General features: G+C 49.8%; 1 protein-coding gene across 2 annotated transcripts in view; it reads right to left on the bottom strand.

Annotated features, from left to right (window-relative positions):
* Positions 1-18,926, bottom strand: part of LOC117229797 (uncharacterized) — a 128,067-nt gene that overhangs the window by 18,691 nt on the left and 90,450 nt on the right. Inside the window, exon 1 of one of the 2 annotated variants that reach the window (XM_076518965.1) lies at positions 6,750-6,885. The exons of the other annotated variant lie outside the window; for it this stretch is intronic. The gene's annotated coding sequence lies outside the window, so the exon portion shown is untranslated. Of the gene's footprint in view, positions 1-6,749; positions 6,886-18,926 lie in introns of those variants that run through there. 2 annotated transcript variants of the gene reach the window in all.

The raw sequence follows: 18,926 nt of genomic DNA, 5'->3' as shown, positions 1-18,926 counted from the left end.
CTGTTACTAATATTTAAATCGCGAATTTTCAATGGACCGTGCGAGAGAGAGAGAGAGAGAGAGAGAGAGAGAGAGAGAGAGAAATGACACGGGTCTTGCCGGTGGAAAAGGTTCGAACGGAATGGACTTGGTAATATCGCAACAATCGCGAGTCACCAAGAAGCCATCCCCCTGACTACTTGGCACGTTGCCAAGTAATCCATTGCTTGACGATTTTATTCATAGGGGTCGGAGATGTATGGATCCTTCGTTCCCATTGTCCCCTCATTAGAAACTAATTTCTCGAAACAGGAACGTTACAAATATGTATCACCGTAACACGAGCCACGGTTACGAGAATTATTAACTACCCTAGGGGAGGTTAGGATCAGCTTCAAAGACGTCCATTCCATTCCCCGTGCTACTCCCCTCGCGCGTCCCTCCCTCCCTCCCGCCCGTCCTCCACCCCCCACCCCGCCGCACACACAAGATTCAACGATCAAAGGCGCGACGCGGATCGATGGGACACACGCGGAGCGTGTTACATATTTATAAACTGCTTGCGACATCTCTTACTGTCATAATTGCGGGGAAAGTCATGGTCGATAAACGTTGCAATTCACCGACAATGGGAAACCATGAATCATCGTCGTTCGACGGGAACGATATTTCGAGACGATTGGGACAGAGCGAGGTCTCGTTCGGTCGAGAGAGAGAGAGAGAGAGAGAGAGAGAGAGAGAGAGAGAGAGAGAGACAAGGTAAGAAACGACAAGACGAGCGAAAAGACTTTCGATTTTGACGCGGCCATCTTGCGGGAATCTTGCGGAAGCGTGGTCCCTGCAGCATTTCGGCTCGCGTTACAACAATTGTAGTTAATTGGGTTATTTTTCGCTCGACCCTGGGAAGCTGGCTCGCTCGATGCTCGCGTATCGGTCGCCCCGTCGCTCCCCTCTCGCGTCGCGGCTAGGATAAAAGAACGGGCGAACGGATGAAAAAGGGGATAAAAGAACGGGGAGAGAGAAAGAGAGAGAGAGAACTCTCCATTTTGCCCGACGACCCAGGTAGCCTGAACTCTCCCAAGCTTTTCAACATGCGCGAAGACGCGAGTACAACTAAAAGAGCTTGATTTCTAGCATTCGCCGAGAGAGAGGCGAGACTCGTCGCTTTTTCTCTTCGGCCGAATATTCTTCGCTTAGCGGAAAATCAACCGGGTTTCCACCGAATGAAAATAACGCGAGAGACAGGTGTATTGGGTGAACGCAGGCGGCGGTAACGCCAATCGCGGCGTTCGAAGCCAATCGAGAGAGGCACCAAGCGAGAGAGACAAACGTAGATCGATGCTCGATAACGTTAGCCCTTCGACGACTGTACGCTATACTCTTAAGTTCCGAGCACTAGTTCTCTTATTGTTTCGACTATCGAATCGATAGTGTCGTAGGCGTTCATCACGCGCACGGATAATCTGAGGAATGCGCGCCGGGACGATTTTCAATGCTGTCGTTCAGCGCGAGGTTGATACTGGCCCCGGGCCAACCTCGTAACAATCACCTTGACGACAACTTTCTAGAACCTCTGACGGAATAAAATCAATTTGCATTTAACGACGCGCGGTGCGGCGCAGCGCGGCGCTGCGAGGCGCAGCGCGGCTCGTCTCGCCGGGTTTCTAGTCTATCTCTCTCTCTCTCTCGCGCGCACACACACTCTACGGTCTACAGTGTTGCGTTCGCCGGTAAAAGCGGCACGCAGCCGAGCGTCGGACAAAATTGCGCAGCTCCCGCGCAACCGAGTACGACTCCCCCGATCGGTAATCGATAGCCTCTCAAGAAATCAGCGCTGGTTCGCGTTCTACGGAAATCGTGTACCGATCGAGGAACGAACTCGAACGAAGAGAACCTCCTCGGCGAATTGTTTTCGTCGTTCATCCTTCTTATTACAATAATCATTGTATGTTGGTCAACACAGACCGCTTCGTGAGTCGTCCGATGTTATTCCCCGACGATCTACGACGGCGTCCGCCGCGAACCACGAAAATATAGAATTTCTGTCCGATTAGATAGACCCTTAAACGGAAGCAAAGTAACATGGCGGTCGACCGGTGGGAGAAGAAGAAGGTGAGTACATACTAGGTTGAACTGTACTTCGAGCGGCCCACTTTCTTTACTTTCACGCTGCCGTCGTTCTTCTTTCGACGCGCTCGCTACTCGGGCTTCGTAACTCGACGACGAGAAAGGCCCTATGGCGGACGTGCACACTTGCTCTGCTCGCGTACAGATGTGCACGCGCGCGCGCGCGCACGCTCGAGCAACCTACACAGTTATCGCGCCACCGCCGCCAGAACGCCGTTGACTCCGGCTATGTATGTATGTATGGATGTATGTATGTACGGTCGTTCGCGACACGCAAGAGTAGCATCGAACAATTTCTAACGGGTTTCCGTTGGTTCGCGCTGACTGAGAGTAAGACAAAAAAAAAATAAAAAAAATAAAAACGCTTCGTAAAAGTCTTCCGAGCTTTTCGACACGTTCGACGCGGTTATAATTGCTTTCCGTTCGTTCCGTCGTGTTCTTATCAGCGCAAGAATCTGGAACGATGAAAACGATGAATATCGGGCCGGGTTGTATCTTCGTCGGCCGTAGAGAAAAACGTTTGCTTTTGCGCGTCGAAAACGGGATTTTTATACCGTTAATTGCTGGACGTTCGCGTGCGCGTCTATTGTTCCCGGCTTCTTTTGCAAGCTTTTACGCGCGCGCGCGGAGTATACGCTTCGTATGGTGGATGCCCTTTCGTAAGTCACTTTGTAATTCAACGCAGATCTGGTATGCGCGATAATACCTTTGTTTAGCGTTCAGATCGTCGTCCACGATGCACGAGCGCGAGCGCGAGCGCGCGCGCTCGCGAACTTGGGTTCGAGGAGTTCGGGTACACCGAGAGAGAGCTGGTGGTGCACAGAGAAAGAGAAAAGCTGGTGTTGCGTGTGCTAGTTCGTGTGTTCGTTCATTCCACCACCACCAGCAACCAGCTACGCGTTCGTCGCGTAGCCCTATGAAAGTAGCTGGTACGCTCTCTCGACCGAGACGTAAATAGTTACGAGCCTCTTGCCGTAGAATTTTAAAGCGGAGTTAACGTCTGCCTCCTTGCGATACGTTTAAGGCGATATCTGTACGCGCGCGCACGAAGCTTCCGTGAACGCCACCGGTTGCCACTTTCAATATATATACTCGTCGCTTTGGTCCATGGCTTACAATTAGCTCGCGTTACATCCGTTCCTCCATCGCGTCGAAGCTCTCTCTCTCTCTCTCTCTCTCTCTCTCTCGTTCATGGCTCTCTATGTACGCCACGGTAATTCGCGCGGACTACATTTTTGCATTCGAACCCCGTCGCGCTTCATCCTCCGCGGCCATCTTTCCATTTGGCCGATCGAATTCGCCGAGGTTAAATTGATATACGGTGGCGGCGCTTTCCGTATTCCGTTTATTCGTTTGTTCATTATACTTGCAAACATCGTCTCCGTTGCGACACGGTATTAAAAAGTATTATCGTGGATTACGTGTTGTGTAAACGGACCGTATTATTCCATCGGGCCGAAGACAAGCCGCCGCTGAAATCTCATCGTGTCGAATGTCGGAGAGAATCATTTGTACCGCTGCTACGGCCGGTTATGGGAGCGCGCGGCGATAAAAAGTTTCGTGCCGTTTGTGTTCGATCGGTCGATGAGGCAGGGAGCGCGCGCTCAATGACCGATACATTATCTAAGAGGACCGGTTACGTACGCGCCTAACCTCTGTATCTACTGTGTTCGGGGCACAAGTGTGGGACGCCGCGAGGGACCGTCTCGATGGAGTCGTAAATAGTTACGTCGATGCCGCCGTTGAATTTCAAGGAGGGAGGAGGGGAGGGGAGGGGTGGGGACACGCGTGACCGACGAGATGGTGTGCATATAACGCGTGGAATAATGCAGATTGGCCGCGACATGTCGGAACGAGGTCGGAAATGTGAATTCGTTGCCTCGCCGCCGAACATATTGTAATTTTTCTCGCGGACTGTTTCGCGGTAAATGACGCAAAAAAAAATCGTTGTCTTTCTGCATGGTTTCCAGGGAACGATACTACGTCAAGAATATGCCGTGCTAGCGAGAACGAGAGAGGCAGGGCGGTTACGTCTAAATCGTCCTTGAATGTAAGCGGAGACAACGCCGCGCGCCATCGCGCCGACTATAAGAATGCAGCGCGCAGTGCACGGCAGGGTGTTTTTTTCAGTGTGTCGGTAGGCTACGGAACTTTGTGCATGTGTGTCGGCCCATCAAAAATTCAAATGGTACGGCTTGATTTCACCGGCCGTTTACCTAGAGCATATTGAATACACGCGTTCGAGAGAGAGAGAGAGAGAGAGAGAGAGAGAGAGAGAGCGCCCTCTGACGCCCTATAAAGGGTCAAGCGGTTAAAGCCTACGACGGGACCCTGGGTTCGCTGGCGAGCCGACCGTACGGCGATTAGCGACCAATGACATTTTAGGTTACGTAAAATAGATTCGGACAGTCGGCGGTGTCCGTAGCCCGTGTTACCTGTCGAGCAGTAGTCGGAGTTAATGTGGTTCCCGCGATAATAACTCGATACGTTGGCTCCGGTACGTGTCTCTGTTCCGTAAATCTACCGTGCATACGTTAGAGCGCGCGCGAGGAGTGGGGGAAGCGCGAGGAGTGGGGAGACGCGGCCGGAGGACACCGCAGAAACGCGATGAGAATCGAACCAAGTACATTGCTCGCGAAACTGTATTATCTCGATTGTTTCGAATCGAGAACAATTAATAAACGAAATTCTCGTATCGACGAATTAATAAAATATATATATATCCATTGTTTCCGCGCCAGCATCGTGTGTCGATGCATGTTTCCCGGCTCTCTCTCTCTCTCTCTCTCTCTCTCTCTCTCTGACGCTCCTCCGCATCGCGTTCGAAACGATGTTCTGACTCATCGGACGACTCTCCGGGAACGATTAGGGGGGAAAAACTTATCGCGCTGTGTGGCAACCTGTCCGGCATCGGGAATAGTTTCTCTCTCTCTCTCTCTCTCTCTCTCTCTGTGGAAATGCTGCAAGATTTTCGAGACATCGATCCGGTCCAGGAAACGTTTCCAATTATTTATCGGTTTTCCATTTTCGTCGGTACGGTGCGGCCCGCATCACGAAATGAGATACGAATTGACCATGATCATACGTTACGGCCATAGAGTGGACAAAATCGATAGCGGCCGAGCAATCCACTTAACGGCATTCTCTAAGCAGCCGCTGAACGTGATAAATCGAAGGCTGCGGACTATTTAGATATGCCGTAACGATACATCGAGCGGTCGGTGCAATACGAGATAGGGGACAGATTATATACGCTAACGAACAGTTTCTCGCTCTCTGTGTATCCGTACGACGACGGACAATCGGATTCGTTCGATCAACGTTTTTGGAACCGCGTTCTGCTCGCCGGCCGATCGGGCCCGATGGCGTTTTTGATACGCTCGCGATTATTATTAACACTTCCGCGACCGCGCTAGAAAGCTCAAAAATTGTATAATGTATAAAATTAAAATATTTCATTCGATTAAACAAAAATTACGAAGGAAACTTATACGATCATCGATTACTTCTTCGGCATTCGTACCTCTTGCAAATCTTAATAGAATGAAGCAATCGTTTTAAATTTTTCATTAATCATCCATTCGGTCATCAATCGATCGAATTTCAAACGGGGAGATCTCCTCGTTCGGTTGGCTAAGTGTTAAACTAAGCCGTGTGATCGCTCGATGCTTAACAAGCGCGACCCGGTAGGTATTACGTAGTAATACCTTAATAATATAATATTTAATTTATATATTAATTTAAATATTATTAATAATATAATATCGCGCTAAATCGTTATCTAATAGTTTTAAAAAATCCACGAGAAGAAAATAAGGACCCTTAATTCCATCGTGACCGAAATTCAGAGTCGCAGAGATTCGATTTGTAACGACCTACGGTCGAACGATTCGTGAGATTCTCCGGAATCCGAGAAGAAAAAAATCGGAGAGTACCAAGGGGTTGGAGCGGGGGAGGTGAGGTCAAACAAGAGAGAGAGAGCGGCTAGGGCCTACGTGATGCCGCGACGCCGGCCCCGTTACCGCGACAGAACAGGATGCATTTTAATAATTGATATCCGCGCGAAAAAGAAAAAAAAGAAGAAAATAGACAGATCGTTGTGCAATCGGCGAGATACGGTAGCCCGCATGTCACAATATCGAGTCGAAACACGCCAGCCCTTTTTTTCCGAGGCGATTCTACCCCGGTCGGAACACCGTTTCAAGGAACACACAGCCGGCGCGCGGTTCATCAATCCTTGGGAGTGAACGCCCACGCGAAATGCCCGAAACCGAGGGTTTTCTTTTCCCCGGGATTTACGTTATCCATTCACGATAGATGCTGTGTCATACGCACGGAACGCCGTAATATCGTTTCTGTCGCAAGATCGTCACGCGCGTTACTTACTGTACAATGACAGGAGGAACGCGCGGGGGTGGAAAAGCGAGGCAGTGAAGGAGAGCGAGCGAGAGAGAGAGAAGGAGAAAAGCTGGGGAAGATACGGGGTGGAGGGGGTGGTGGTCGCGAAGGCAGGAGAGCGAGAGAGAAATCGCGAGGGAAAGAGAGAGAGAGAGAGAGCACAGGGAACAAATAGGTGACGCGCGTGTGGATGGAGGTTGCTCAACTTGACATCGCTTTCGTGACGTCATACAAAATCACTTTACCTCGAGACGAAAGCAACTGCTCCGGTCCGCGCGCGCTCGCCCGCTGTCTTCGTGCCCGTACGGACCCGTACGTCGATGGAGTCGAGAACAGAGAGTGATAAAGAACACAGGGACGACGAGATGATGAGAATCCCCGGAGAGAGAAAGGGGTGAAGAAGGCACCGCGCGCGCACACAAACACGCACACACGGAGGGACCGAGAGTGAAAGAGAGGGGACGATGGTGTAAGTCTGTTGGCGAGCGGTACCCGCTCTCCACTCCGCCGACGGCCGGAGGACGTCTCTTCTTTGTTCTTCCTTCCTGCTCTCGCAGCCACTCTCGGAGCTTCACCACACACTCGGCTGACTAACGGAACGAAGTTAATCGGAGCACGTTAGAGCCGCACTCTCTTTCTCTCTCTCTCTCTCGCTCTATCTTCCCTCTCTCTTCCCTCCTCTCTGGACGATCTGTGCGTCTCGAGTCCCTTCGTCACTGTTGTTGCACTCTTTTAATTTTTCTATGCGTCCATCTAGACAGGTATTGCGATGCTTTCTTCGACGCACCACTGGACTGAATAGATCTGGTCGGTTGCGAAAAAGTGCACTAGAGACGCGACACTCAACAGTTCCGATTACCGTGTGTATAATTCTTCTTCGCGAAACGATTCGACCGAAGGACGAACGCAGACTGAGAGATGTACGCGCGCCCGTATGTACGTATGCGTATGTGTGTCTGTCTCTGGTGCGCTGGTGTGTATATGCAGCGCACGGTCGCGAGTACGCGGGACGGATATACACGTATAGGAGAGCAAAGAAAACACACTGCGTATCCGTACTGTTACTCGAGAGAACGAGCGGGCTTCCGACCGACGTCTGTACGCAAGCAAGGCCGGAGCACGACTGAGCGCGTATGCGAGCCGACACTGGCCGAGCGTGTGGCCCACGACGCGGAGATACCCGACCGAACGTCGTACCGCTACGACACGAGTTCCGAGTCCTTCGCCCCTCCCCTCCCCGCCCCTCTATCTATAGTTCGCCGCGACCCCTCGCTCCGCCGCGGACCGCCACACCGTACCGACGCGTGTTCCTCCTTCGTCCCCGCTGCACACGCTCTCTTCGCTATATCTCGTGCTTAAACTCGTACACGTCCTTCGTTGTACGAGATATATGTAACGCGATTTTTCCACGACGACCGTACCCAGCCGCGCAACCGATACGCTACGTGTACGCCACGGCCGCCCGAAAAACCTATCCGAATAATCGCCGCTACCTGTGCTCGTTTTCTCACAGGATCGGCTGGGGTCGGGCCGCGGATCCATGCCGAACAGGTGTGAGGCAACAAGGTGGGGGACCGGGGTTAAAGAGACTAGGGGAATGCTAAGTGATTCCCGCTCGACGCGCGCTCTCCAACCAACCACGCTGGGCTGGCTCTCTCGCTACGTATAGCATGCGTGCGTGTATGTATTCGTTCTACGTTACTGCGCTCGCGAATTTCATCGTTTGACCGCCAGCTTTCCGCGGAGAGACGACCGTTTCGGCTTCGCTGTTCCCGCCCTGCCTCCCGCGCTCCGTTATTAACCCTTCGCCGAAAAATTAACGGGCAACTTCGCGCGTTCGACGCGACCACGGGGAAGAACGTGCATGACATTAGATCGAAACCTAACTCTCGGCGAACTCCGCGCGATAACGCTGCGCGGCCGGTTCGACAAATATCGCCGGCGGAGTAATCGTTCGGTGCGCGACAGATAAGAACAAGGGAGACGGAAAACAACTTTAATTAGAAATGTTTGTCGTCCTTTTGCGGGGAAAAACAAAGGTCAGCGCTGCTTCGACGCGACGGAAAATTACGGAGCGGACTACGACCGGACTACTGTGTTAACACTTCCACGACCGCGCTGGGAAGCTCAAAAATTTTCATAAAATTAAAATCGCTTCTTACTGCATTCGCGTATCTCTTGCAAATCTTGATAAAAAAATTTAGCGATCTTTTTTTTAGTTTTCATTAATTATCAATTCGGTCGTCGATCGACTGAATTTCAAACGAGTGTTAAGCGGTAAGTGTTAAGCGGTGGAATCATCGTCCGACCGGTATATACCGTATATTTCTTGTTGACACGTTATTAATACGGACTATACACGCCGAAATAATAAAGCGTGTCGGAATACGGAAGACGGTGGGAGAGAGCCGGCCGGCCGGCCGGCCGGCCGGACGGCCGACCAACCAGTAGGTGGTTCGCGCTGGATTTAATGGTAGATAGGAAGGGTACATTACACCCAATGGGTTATACGTGGAATTTAGTGGATGTACGCGCGTCTAAGTACCGTAATGCGATATGATAATGCGCCGCGCGTGGTTTTGTGCGAACGTCCACGTGAAATATCATCGCGAGAGCGTAGGGTATGCGCGCGCGCGAGCGAGAAAGAGAGAGAGAGTGTGCGCGCGCGCGCACACATCCCCGGGGAAAAAACGCGTGTTTCTATCGAAACATTTAAACCTGTGCCGCGACCCTTTTGCTCGATAACGTTCCATCCAAGCCGGCCTGGCGTTTCTTCCTACAATAGAACAACACACGCCGGTTAGTTTCGTTCACGATCGGCTCGTCGTTGCATTGGCGTAGGATCGGCCACAGGTCAGATCCGCGTCTTCCGTCCGCAACAGAGTTACGGTTGATCAGTCGGCGAAACGAAAGCGAAAGTGACTCGATACGTTTAACTTATCAGCGATTAAGCGTACGAGTTATTAAAACGCCCCCACCGTTGCCCGGCAATCCTATCTTCTCGCCGCGTTTCTTCCTTTCACCGAGTAAAAGTGAACAATTTATACCGCGGACAGATCCGCGTTCCCTTTTTAGCGGCCGGCGCACTTGGAACGTCCCCGTCGAGGCACTCGTCGATTCCGGGATCTTCCAACGTGTACAGGGTGTCCGAAAAATGTCTCGCGATCCGGAAATGGCGGGTTCCTCGGATCATTTGAAGCAACTTCTTCCTTTGTAAAAATGTTCTCCGAGGCACCGTTAACGAGTTATCAACGAAAGAACAGTGACCAATAAGAATCGAGTACGGCTGGCGCGAGGCGGCCCAGCCGAGCAGCGCGCCAAGCCCGGTTCCGCTCATTGGCGCGGTCGCTTCGCGCTAGCCGAGCTCGCCTCTCATTGGTCACTGTTTTTTGTTGATAACTCGTTAACGGTGCCTCGGAGAACATTTTTGTAAAGGAAAAAGTTGCTTCAAATGTCCAGAGGAACCCGCCACTTTCGGATTGCGAGACATTTCTGGGACACCCTGTACGTGTATCCGGCTCGGGGAGGAATCTGAAGGGTGAGAGCAGTTTCCGGTCGAAATAGCCCTCGCAAGAATTCCGTACAGCGTCCACCGTGTTCCCGGGTCCCCGACCGGAATCGAAATCACCGTGGAAGGGAAACGTGGAAGAATCGTGGCGCGCGAGCGTATATTGGTCCGAGGATTATCGCGGGCTCGTATCGCGTTCAAATGGAACGTCGTCTCGCGTGTCGCGTTAGCGGCGAGCGCCGAGAGCGTCTACGCGCAGAAAATCAGTGGGTCAAGGTGAGATTCCTCGAGGAAAGTTGGAGAGATCGGGGAAGAAAAGGGGAGGAGAACCATGGCGCCGGGCACGGCGATGATGGTTTAGCGGTTTTCTTCCACGGCGGAGGGAAGGAACGGGATGGGAACGCGGTTGAAAAAATAAAGTGCGCGTTTAAAAATAGATCGACGGAACAAGGAACTTATCGATCGTTAATTACGTAACCGACCGAGGAAAGAGACGTTTCGAAAGAGTCACGTGATCGACGGATCCCGTCCGTTCCTCCGACGCCGCTCCGGCCGCTCTTGTGCGGCGGCTCTACGTGTACCACGCTATATGTATGTACGTATGTATGTATGCACGTACATATATAGCAAGCATGATTCTCCCATCTTGAACGGACTTAATCTGCTCACTATTCATGACCGTTCCGCGTTCGCCGATTTCATTTTCCTGTTCGAGATTATCAACGGCTATCTCTGTGTTTCGTAGACACCGCTTCGCAGAACTAATCTTATCTGTCCTGATCCGTTAACCGGAACCTGTGTACGTACAAAGGGAATTGTGTCGCGAAACGTTTCACTTTATTACCACGCTCACCCTCGGACGACCAAAAAATACATTTTTCGCCGGCGAAAAGTCGAACGATACCATCGTCGTCGTCGTCGTCGTCCCCGGGGCCGATTTGTTTTCTTGCCGCGTTACGTTGTTGTTCGCGTTGGGACAAAGGGATCGCGCCGTGTCCAGCGGGCGAACAAATCAAATCGCGGCCCGGATCGAATCAAATGATTATGCAGAAACGCGTGAAGCGCCCCGTGCACACGTAGAAACAAACGCGCGCGTTTGGCGGCGCGCGACGTCGATTCGGGAAATTCTGACGGATCGATACACAGGGTGTATCCCGAAAATGTCTCGCGATCCGGAAACGGGAGGTTCCCGAGGTCATTCGAAGCAACTTTTTCCTTTGCGGAAATTTTCTCCGAGGCTTCGTTTACGAGTTATTAACGAAAAACGCTGACCAATGAGAGGCGAGCTCGGCTGGCGCGCGGCGGCCCAAGTCAACGAGCGCACGGAGCCCGGTTCCGCTCATTGGCTCGGCCGTCTCGCGCCAAATGATCTCGCCTCCGATTGGTCACTGTTTTTCGTTGATAACTCGTAAACGAAGCCGCGGTTTGCATTTTCGCTAAGGAAAAAGTTGCTTCGAATCGCCTCAGGAATCCCCTACTTTCGGATTGCGAGACATTTTTGGGACACCCTGTATGTAGGCGAATGATTCTCGAAGACTATAAAAACGAGACGCAAGACTCGGATAATAATCTCGATATATATAATATAATAATATAATATATATATGATATATAATATATTATATAAATATTATTATAATATTATAATATATATATTATATAATATATTATATGTATATATAATAATATAATATAATAATATCTCCTCTTCCCAGATTGTCCATTTCTCTGCACAATCTGAGCGTCAGTTAGGGAGACATTACTGTAATCGCTTTCGTCGCGAACCTCTCGCGAAGCGAAGCGTGCCGCGCGCCAGCAGAAATATTCACACTTTTCCAAAAATCCGAGATTTCGTCGATTTCGCGGCTCGTTAAAATTCGCAATCTGGATCCGATCGATCGTTCGATCGATACTCCGGCGACTATCGATGAATCGATGCGTATCGCGCGGCGATATGCTTTCAGTTTATTTTTATTTCCGTCACAGAGAGACAAACGCCGTGAGTCACGCTGTACTGCTGTGGACGGGGTTTCATACACCGTCGATTATTACTCATGAACTCGTTTCAATCGATGATTAAATCTACTTATCGCGCTCGGTTGCGATTGCGCGTCGGTCGAAATCAACGAATTTCGTGCGGGATCGGCGATCGGTTATTTAGAAAGAGTGATCGTCGATTGCGTCGGACACACGTTGCGTCAAACTCTGGACCGCGAAGCCGCCGGGCCATTTCGAGAACTTTTTTCGTCGCGGCGGTTACGTTCTGTTCGTTTGTTCGTTCGCGTTAAATATTACTCTCGTTAAGCGGATTGATAGCGGTTGCCCGTAGAAGCAGTCTCCGGACCCGTGAGCGGCGTGAATTATTATTAAAATACAGAGGGAGAACGGTGGTAGCGCAGCGGGAAGGGAGGGAGGGATAGACGTAACGTTGCTCCTCGAAAAGGATGCATTATTTAAGGAACTCGCGTTCCGAATGGAACACGCCACGGGAGCAAGTTTCGGCGCGGCTTTTGTCTCGAGTTTATGCCGTAACGTTTCAGTCAGCTCGAATGAAAGTTATCCTCTGTTAGGACGAGGAAGGGTCGATCGGAGGTGGGAGAAGATGCCCGGTAGGGGAAGAGACGGGCAACCAGGGGCTGAGCAGGGGCGCCGGGGAGGGAGGGGCGGCCGATGAGGCGGCGCGCGGGGGAGGGGAGCGGGAGGAGAAACGATGCGCAGTACAGCGCAAAATAGACGCACCGTGGCTCTTACTCGTTTGTATTCGTTTTGCCTCGAACCGACATACTTCCAGCCGATATTGGCTGCCGACTGACTCTTCTTTCTGCCTAACCAGTCTATGTTACTTTCCTCGTCCCGCTCGCGGCGGAACGGCAGCCGCGCAGGGCCGTCTTGTTCGATAGGCCCCCGTCGGCCGAGGCGCTCTCTCGTTGCTCGCGAAACACGATTCTTTCTAAAAATCAAGAACAATTTTCACGAACAAAAAAGGCCCCCGCTAGATCGTCCCGAATCTACGAACATCGAATCTACGAGCATCGCGACGCGACGCGGTCCGTCGAGGAATTCTCCGCGCCGTATAAATAATCGCATCGACGAAATTCGGTGTCGGTATTTATCGAATTCCATGTCATGTACCTGCAGAGTACCGTCGCGCGGCCCGAGCGAAACGAGAGGGGGGGACATCGCGCGCTAGGACCGGCGGCGCGGCAGACCCGCCATTTTCAACCCTCAGCCAGTCACGTGCCACCTATAAGAAGGCTGCTGTATCGTTTCGCAAGCTTCTCGGTGATTTCTACGGCTTTGCAGAGACTTCCGTCTGTCCGTCGAAGCGAGAGAAACGTTATTGTTCGAGTCTCGAACGATGAAATAGCAACGAGAAAATTTCGTAGGGCCTGCGGAAACGACGGCACGGAGTGTCTGAGAACCGCTGCGGTCACGATAGGCTCTCGTCGAGTCGTAAACGTATTCGGCTACTCGTTACGCTAACGGATATCTATAAATCAGACGGTTATCGCGGCATTCGGTCGACATGGCGGATTGAATTTAACCTTGATGATACATTTATCGTTGCTAATTTATCTTGTAACACCTCTCTTAATAAACGCGCGCGGACGCGTGAGTCGCGCCGGTTTCAACGCGGCAGGAGAAAGAGAGAGAAAGCGAGAGAGAGAGAGAGAGAGAGAGAGAGAGGGAGAGGATCCGTGTAAATAATCGCGAAATAAAAGGAGGGTAAACAAGGTCGGACGGGGTAAAGGCTCGGATCCAATGCATTGAACGGTCAACGACGTTCTGACTGCTGCGCAGTCGGGTTCGCGCAACACGTGACCAAGCACCTAGCCAGCGAGAGCGTGCCTCGGTCGAGTGGGGAAAGCCTTTTCCCTAGAGTTTCGTGCACGAGTAATGACAATCGAGGCTGTGAGAGGAAGGTGTATGATTGCGACGTGATGCGAATCGAGACTGCCACCGAACTTTCCTCGATATTACAGCAGCAACGGCGCGACGCGCGCGCACACCGCGCCGAAAACCGTTCGTTTACCGGACTTACAGGAATCTTTCGAATCGATATTTAAATCGCGCAAGAACGGTAACCAGCGTACAAAAAAGCACCGAGGTGACCCCCGATGAGCAGGCACATGATTTCGACTTGCTTCCGCTTTCGTTACTTATTTTATCGGTGATTCTCTCCGTATACAGTAATGTCTCCCTTACTGACGCTCGGATTGTGCACAAAAATGGACAATTTGGGAAGAGGAGACACGATTGTTCGAGCCCTTGCAACTCGTTTTTACAGTTGTTGACAATCGACAGCCATAAAGAACGAGCCACAAGGCTCGAACAATATCGTATCTCCTTTTCCAAAATTGTCCATTTTTGTGGACGATCCGAGCGTCAATTAGAGAGACATTACTGTATCGTGTAACCGTTTGTTACGCATTACATAAATAAAAATCTGCAAATAATCGAAGGATAACGCGAAAAGAAATTCTCCGTCCTCGTTAACCTGGTCGCACTCGAAACGTGCCACGGTGCCGCCGAACAACGCGCGGCAGCGTCGCGTAAATTTCACCGCGCGCGTTTCGTGTAAATTTAACCGTGCGCCGCCCGTAATTTCGATCTACGGAAGCCGGTAAGAGTCAGCCATCTGGTCCCGCGCTTAACGTAATAACACGGATTCCGCGATTCACACGTGTTACACGGGAGGTCCGGGGGCACGCGTGTCCCTTTAATACGCGCTCGACACACCGTAATCTCGAAAATAAACGTGTATTTGCGGGAACGCGTCCGGACGGGCGAGGAACGGCGGAAGAGAGAAGCGTAACGTCGGCCGGAGAAAAAACGGCGCGAGCGCGCGCGCGCGCGCGTCAGGACTCGTTTCGTAGCGGAGCTGTCGGGAGCGTTGCACTCCGGTCTGTGCTTTGTTCTAGGGCCGCGAACGAAGCTCGAGCCTCGAATTCGACACCGGCCGATACCGTCGCGGATCCACCGCGATCGTAGAATCGAATCGGACGGCCAGAGCGCTCTCGAACCAGGATCGAAACGCAAGTCGAAACTTTTCGGCTTCGCGACGCTCGCAACGGCGAACATCCCCATCCGTCCCCTATTTCTGGCCCGTGCCCCGATCCTCTCCACGGGCTGCGAACAGCCTAGGATTAGAAGCTTGTGTTTGTCCTCGCGGCGGAATCCGCTCGGATTTCCGCTTTCGAGCAACCGATTCTCGGCCCGCGGTCTATTTTTACTTGTTGCGAGAAGAGGCCCGGCCTCCTCGAAAACCACCCCCGCCCGAAAAACTAATCCCTCGTCGCGTGTCTCTGGCGTGTCTCCCGAGCGCATTTCTCCGGCCGCCGCTGCCGGAGATCGCCGCCGAGTTTCCCGCCGGAAACCATCGGTTCTCTCCTTCCCGAGAAGTACACGTTTGTCCAATCGAGACGCGTGCAGCTTCGATTAACTCCGGCGCGTTCCGAAGGTGTTTTCCGAGGGGTGGATGACCGAGGCAGAAGTATTAGGGTGTCCCGTAAGTTCTTTCCGCGCCGCGCTATGAATGACTCTACCTGGCTGTGTTTATATAAACACGTAGGCTCATCCTCTTGACTGTTTAGGGTATCGGTTTTAGTCGTCCCAGAGCTCTTTTAAGGTATGTTTCGTTGGTGACAAAGTTCCTTGTCAAATTTTTTCGGAAGACAAAAATTATTGCAGTTCGCGATTGGGACGTTCTACCTCATCCTCCGTACTCCCCAGACATTGCTCCATCCGATTATTACTTGTTCTTCTCGTTTAAAAAATTCTCTCCGTGGGAAACGGTTTAAATTCGTAAGCGAAATAAAACTGCACCTTGAACGATATTTTGCAAATAAGCCTCAAGAATCTTGGAAAGACGGCATAACGAGGCTTTCTGAAAGATGGATGAAGGTAATAGAGCATAACGATTCATATACAGTATAACTCATATATTATAATTGATATATATATATATATATATATATTATATATATTATATATAATAATTGATATTATATATATTATATATTATATTATATGTTATAATATATTATATTATAATATATTATAATATATAATATATAGTATAATATATTATATATTATAATATATAATATATTATATATATTATAATTGAGTATAACTCAATAAATCAACCTTAAATAACAAATATCGTATAATCATTTCGCATCAGAAAAAAGGAAAGAACTTATGGGACACCCTAATCAAATCCGACGCGGGTGATACGTGCCGCCGGACGAGGCTCTGGTGTGCCTGTGCGGATAGGGCCCTCTCTCGCGGTGGTGACATCGCGCCTTGGTCGACTCCGTCTCTTCTCTCGGTCGAAGGCCACGGTTTCGAGGCTGAGAACGGCCGGGGCTAATTTATTCGAAAATATTCATGCGCCGCGACGAGGATACTCGAGGCGAGCTCGTGACCAACTGAACGCGTACGCCCGACCGGCGGATCACGATCGACGACCTTATTTATCCGGCCGGGTCTAATTGAAAGCATCGTAAAGACAATCTCCCGCGGCAATTAAAGTCGCGCGGAGCGGGAGGCTCCTTTGAAAAATATCCTTCCGTTCCTTCCTCGCGCTCGGCTGCCGGCCCGGAAAGCGGAGGTCTCTCCTCGTCATCGGTTTTTTAAAAGCGCGGCTACACAAGCTTTGACTGCGCCACGCCGCGACGGGAGGGGCCGAAGGGGTTGAACAACCGAGTCCTTTCGAATTCGAGGGGTACGTGCTCTATCTCGCTCACCTCGCCTCGCCTCGCTCGTTTCTCCTCTTTCGCGAAATTCGCGGGCAAAAGCGAGAGGAGAAGAGGGGGAGAAGTTCTCTGTTCGTTGACTTTTGCGGGGAAACATTGAGATTTAATATCTCGAGAAGGACGTCGCCGCCCGGCGTGGCCGCTCGCGGAGAAAGGAAGTTCGCCGCGGAGAAACAGCTCGAAAGTTGCGCGCCCGGCTCGCTCGATTCGTAACCGAGCGTATCCTGCTTTTAAACGGCGAGCGTCGCGGATTTTTTTCGTTCGCGGCAAGGCCGTTTTCTGTCGAGAAGGCATTTTCTGTCGCGATCATGGAGATCCGAATCCTTGCGACCCATTTCGGCTGCGGTGTGTCTACGATCGATTCGGAGACGGAGAATTATCGATTGATTGCAGAGATGACGCGTCGAGAGTTTCGAAAACGAGCATAGAAATCGCGTAACATTTACCCGAATCGCTGCTCCCATTTTACTTTAACGTTGAATCTACCGCGTCGCTTGAGATAACCGGTTTTATATAATGTTTTTTCTTATTTAAAATTGCTTAAATGATTAGAACTCTTCCGGAGAAAATTAACAAACTTTCTTAAGCCGACCATACATTATAATTATAATATTAACAAATGATTTTTGGGTGTCCAAAATTCCAGGCATCTCTTATATTATATCTTATATATGCATTTATAATATATTATTATTATATATATCTTCTATATTATATAATATTATATCTTTTATATTATATAATATTATGTCTTCTATATTATATAATATCATATCTTTTATATTATATAATATTATGTCTTCTATATTATATAATATTATATCTTCTATATTATATAATATTATATATCTTTTATATATTTTTTTTTTATATAATATTATATCTTCTATATTATATTATAATATAGAGTATATAATATATATATAATATAAGTATATAAGTAAATATATAATATAATATTATATACTATATCTTATCACTCTTATTATATCATTGCATTATATCCATAACGAATAATAAATAAAATTGCGGATTGCGTCTAATTTCGTTGGACGTCCAGAAGACCCCGGTTGATTTTCACGATCAAAATTTCGTACCGACGAAATCGATCGAACGATTTCCGCACGTCCGGAACGATAAAACACCTCCGCGAACGGCGCAAATATTGTTTGCGGCAATCGATGTTGTATTTCCTTTGCCGGAGCTCCGTACAGCGCGACACGCCAAAAATGAGTACGCGCGTCTCCGCCGTTGGCTCTCCGCTCGTGTGAAACACGGAATGCTTGTCGTTCGCTAATTTTTCCTACGGAACGCCTCTTCCAAGACCGAACTCGGTCATTTAACGTTAAAACCTAGCCGGGCTCCGAAAGTGACTAACGCGTGTGGCTTTATCAAAGTGACGGAACCGAATTTCGTTCGGCTATTTTTCTTAGAACGCAGGCTACAAAAGAATTTATTCGATCCTTGTAACCTCGAACAACGATACATCGTCGCCGACTACATACGAGAAACCGTGTACACGCATTCGATAAATAAAACTTTCATTTCTCGGCGTTTTCTCCATCGTGGGTTTTATAATTATTATTTTTTACGTAGTGTTCTCCTAATATTTTTCCTAAATCTGATCCAATTACGTCGATTTGGTTCAGTATTTTTCGCTTCGATGACAACATTTTTGGCACTAAGAAAATTAATAGTGCTCGTAATTTCAAACTAAGAAGCAATTTGAAGCTAAGGAATGCCAGACGGATCGTTTATAATTAACTATTGTGTCCGATATTTATATTATATTATATTATATTTGCCGGCGACAAAAGGATAGAATTTTATTTCGACGCAAAAGACGCGAACAACGTGCGAATCTCGAGTGGACGGTCTTCCAAATTCTACCAACCAATCGGACACTATACAGCGAGGTGTTAAGACTCCTTTCCGTCGGCTGTTTATCGTTCCGCGTTTAGAAAATAACGAGAACATATTCGCGGCACGAACTTCCTGGAGGAGCTAATAGTTCGCGGAGAGCGGCGCGGTTACCGAAAAACAGGGGGAAAAGGATGCGTAAGTCGCGGCGTATAGACGGAAGGTGCGCGGCGGCGGCGCGCCTTGGTCGCGAATCAGGAATTTCCTTGAAGTTTGATTTTCATGTTTGGCCT

This window comes from Megalopta genalis, chromosome 2 (assembly GCF_051020955.1).
Source record: "Megalopta genalis isolate 19385.01 chromosome 2, iyMegGena1_principal, whole genome shotgun sequence".
Classification (NCBI taxonomy): domain Eukaryota; kingdom Metazoa; phylum Arthropoda; class Insecta; order Hymenoptera; family Halictidae; genus Megalopta; species Megalopta genalis.
The sequence above is the reverse complement of the archived record's forward strand: the minus strand, read 5'-3'. Positions and strand labels throughout refer to the sequence as shown.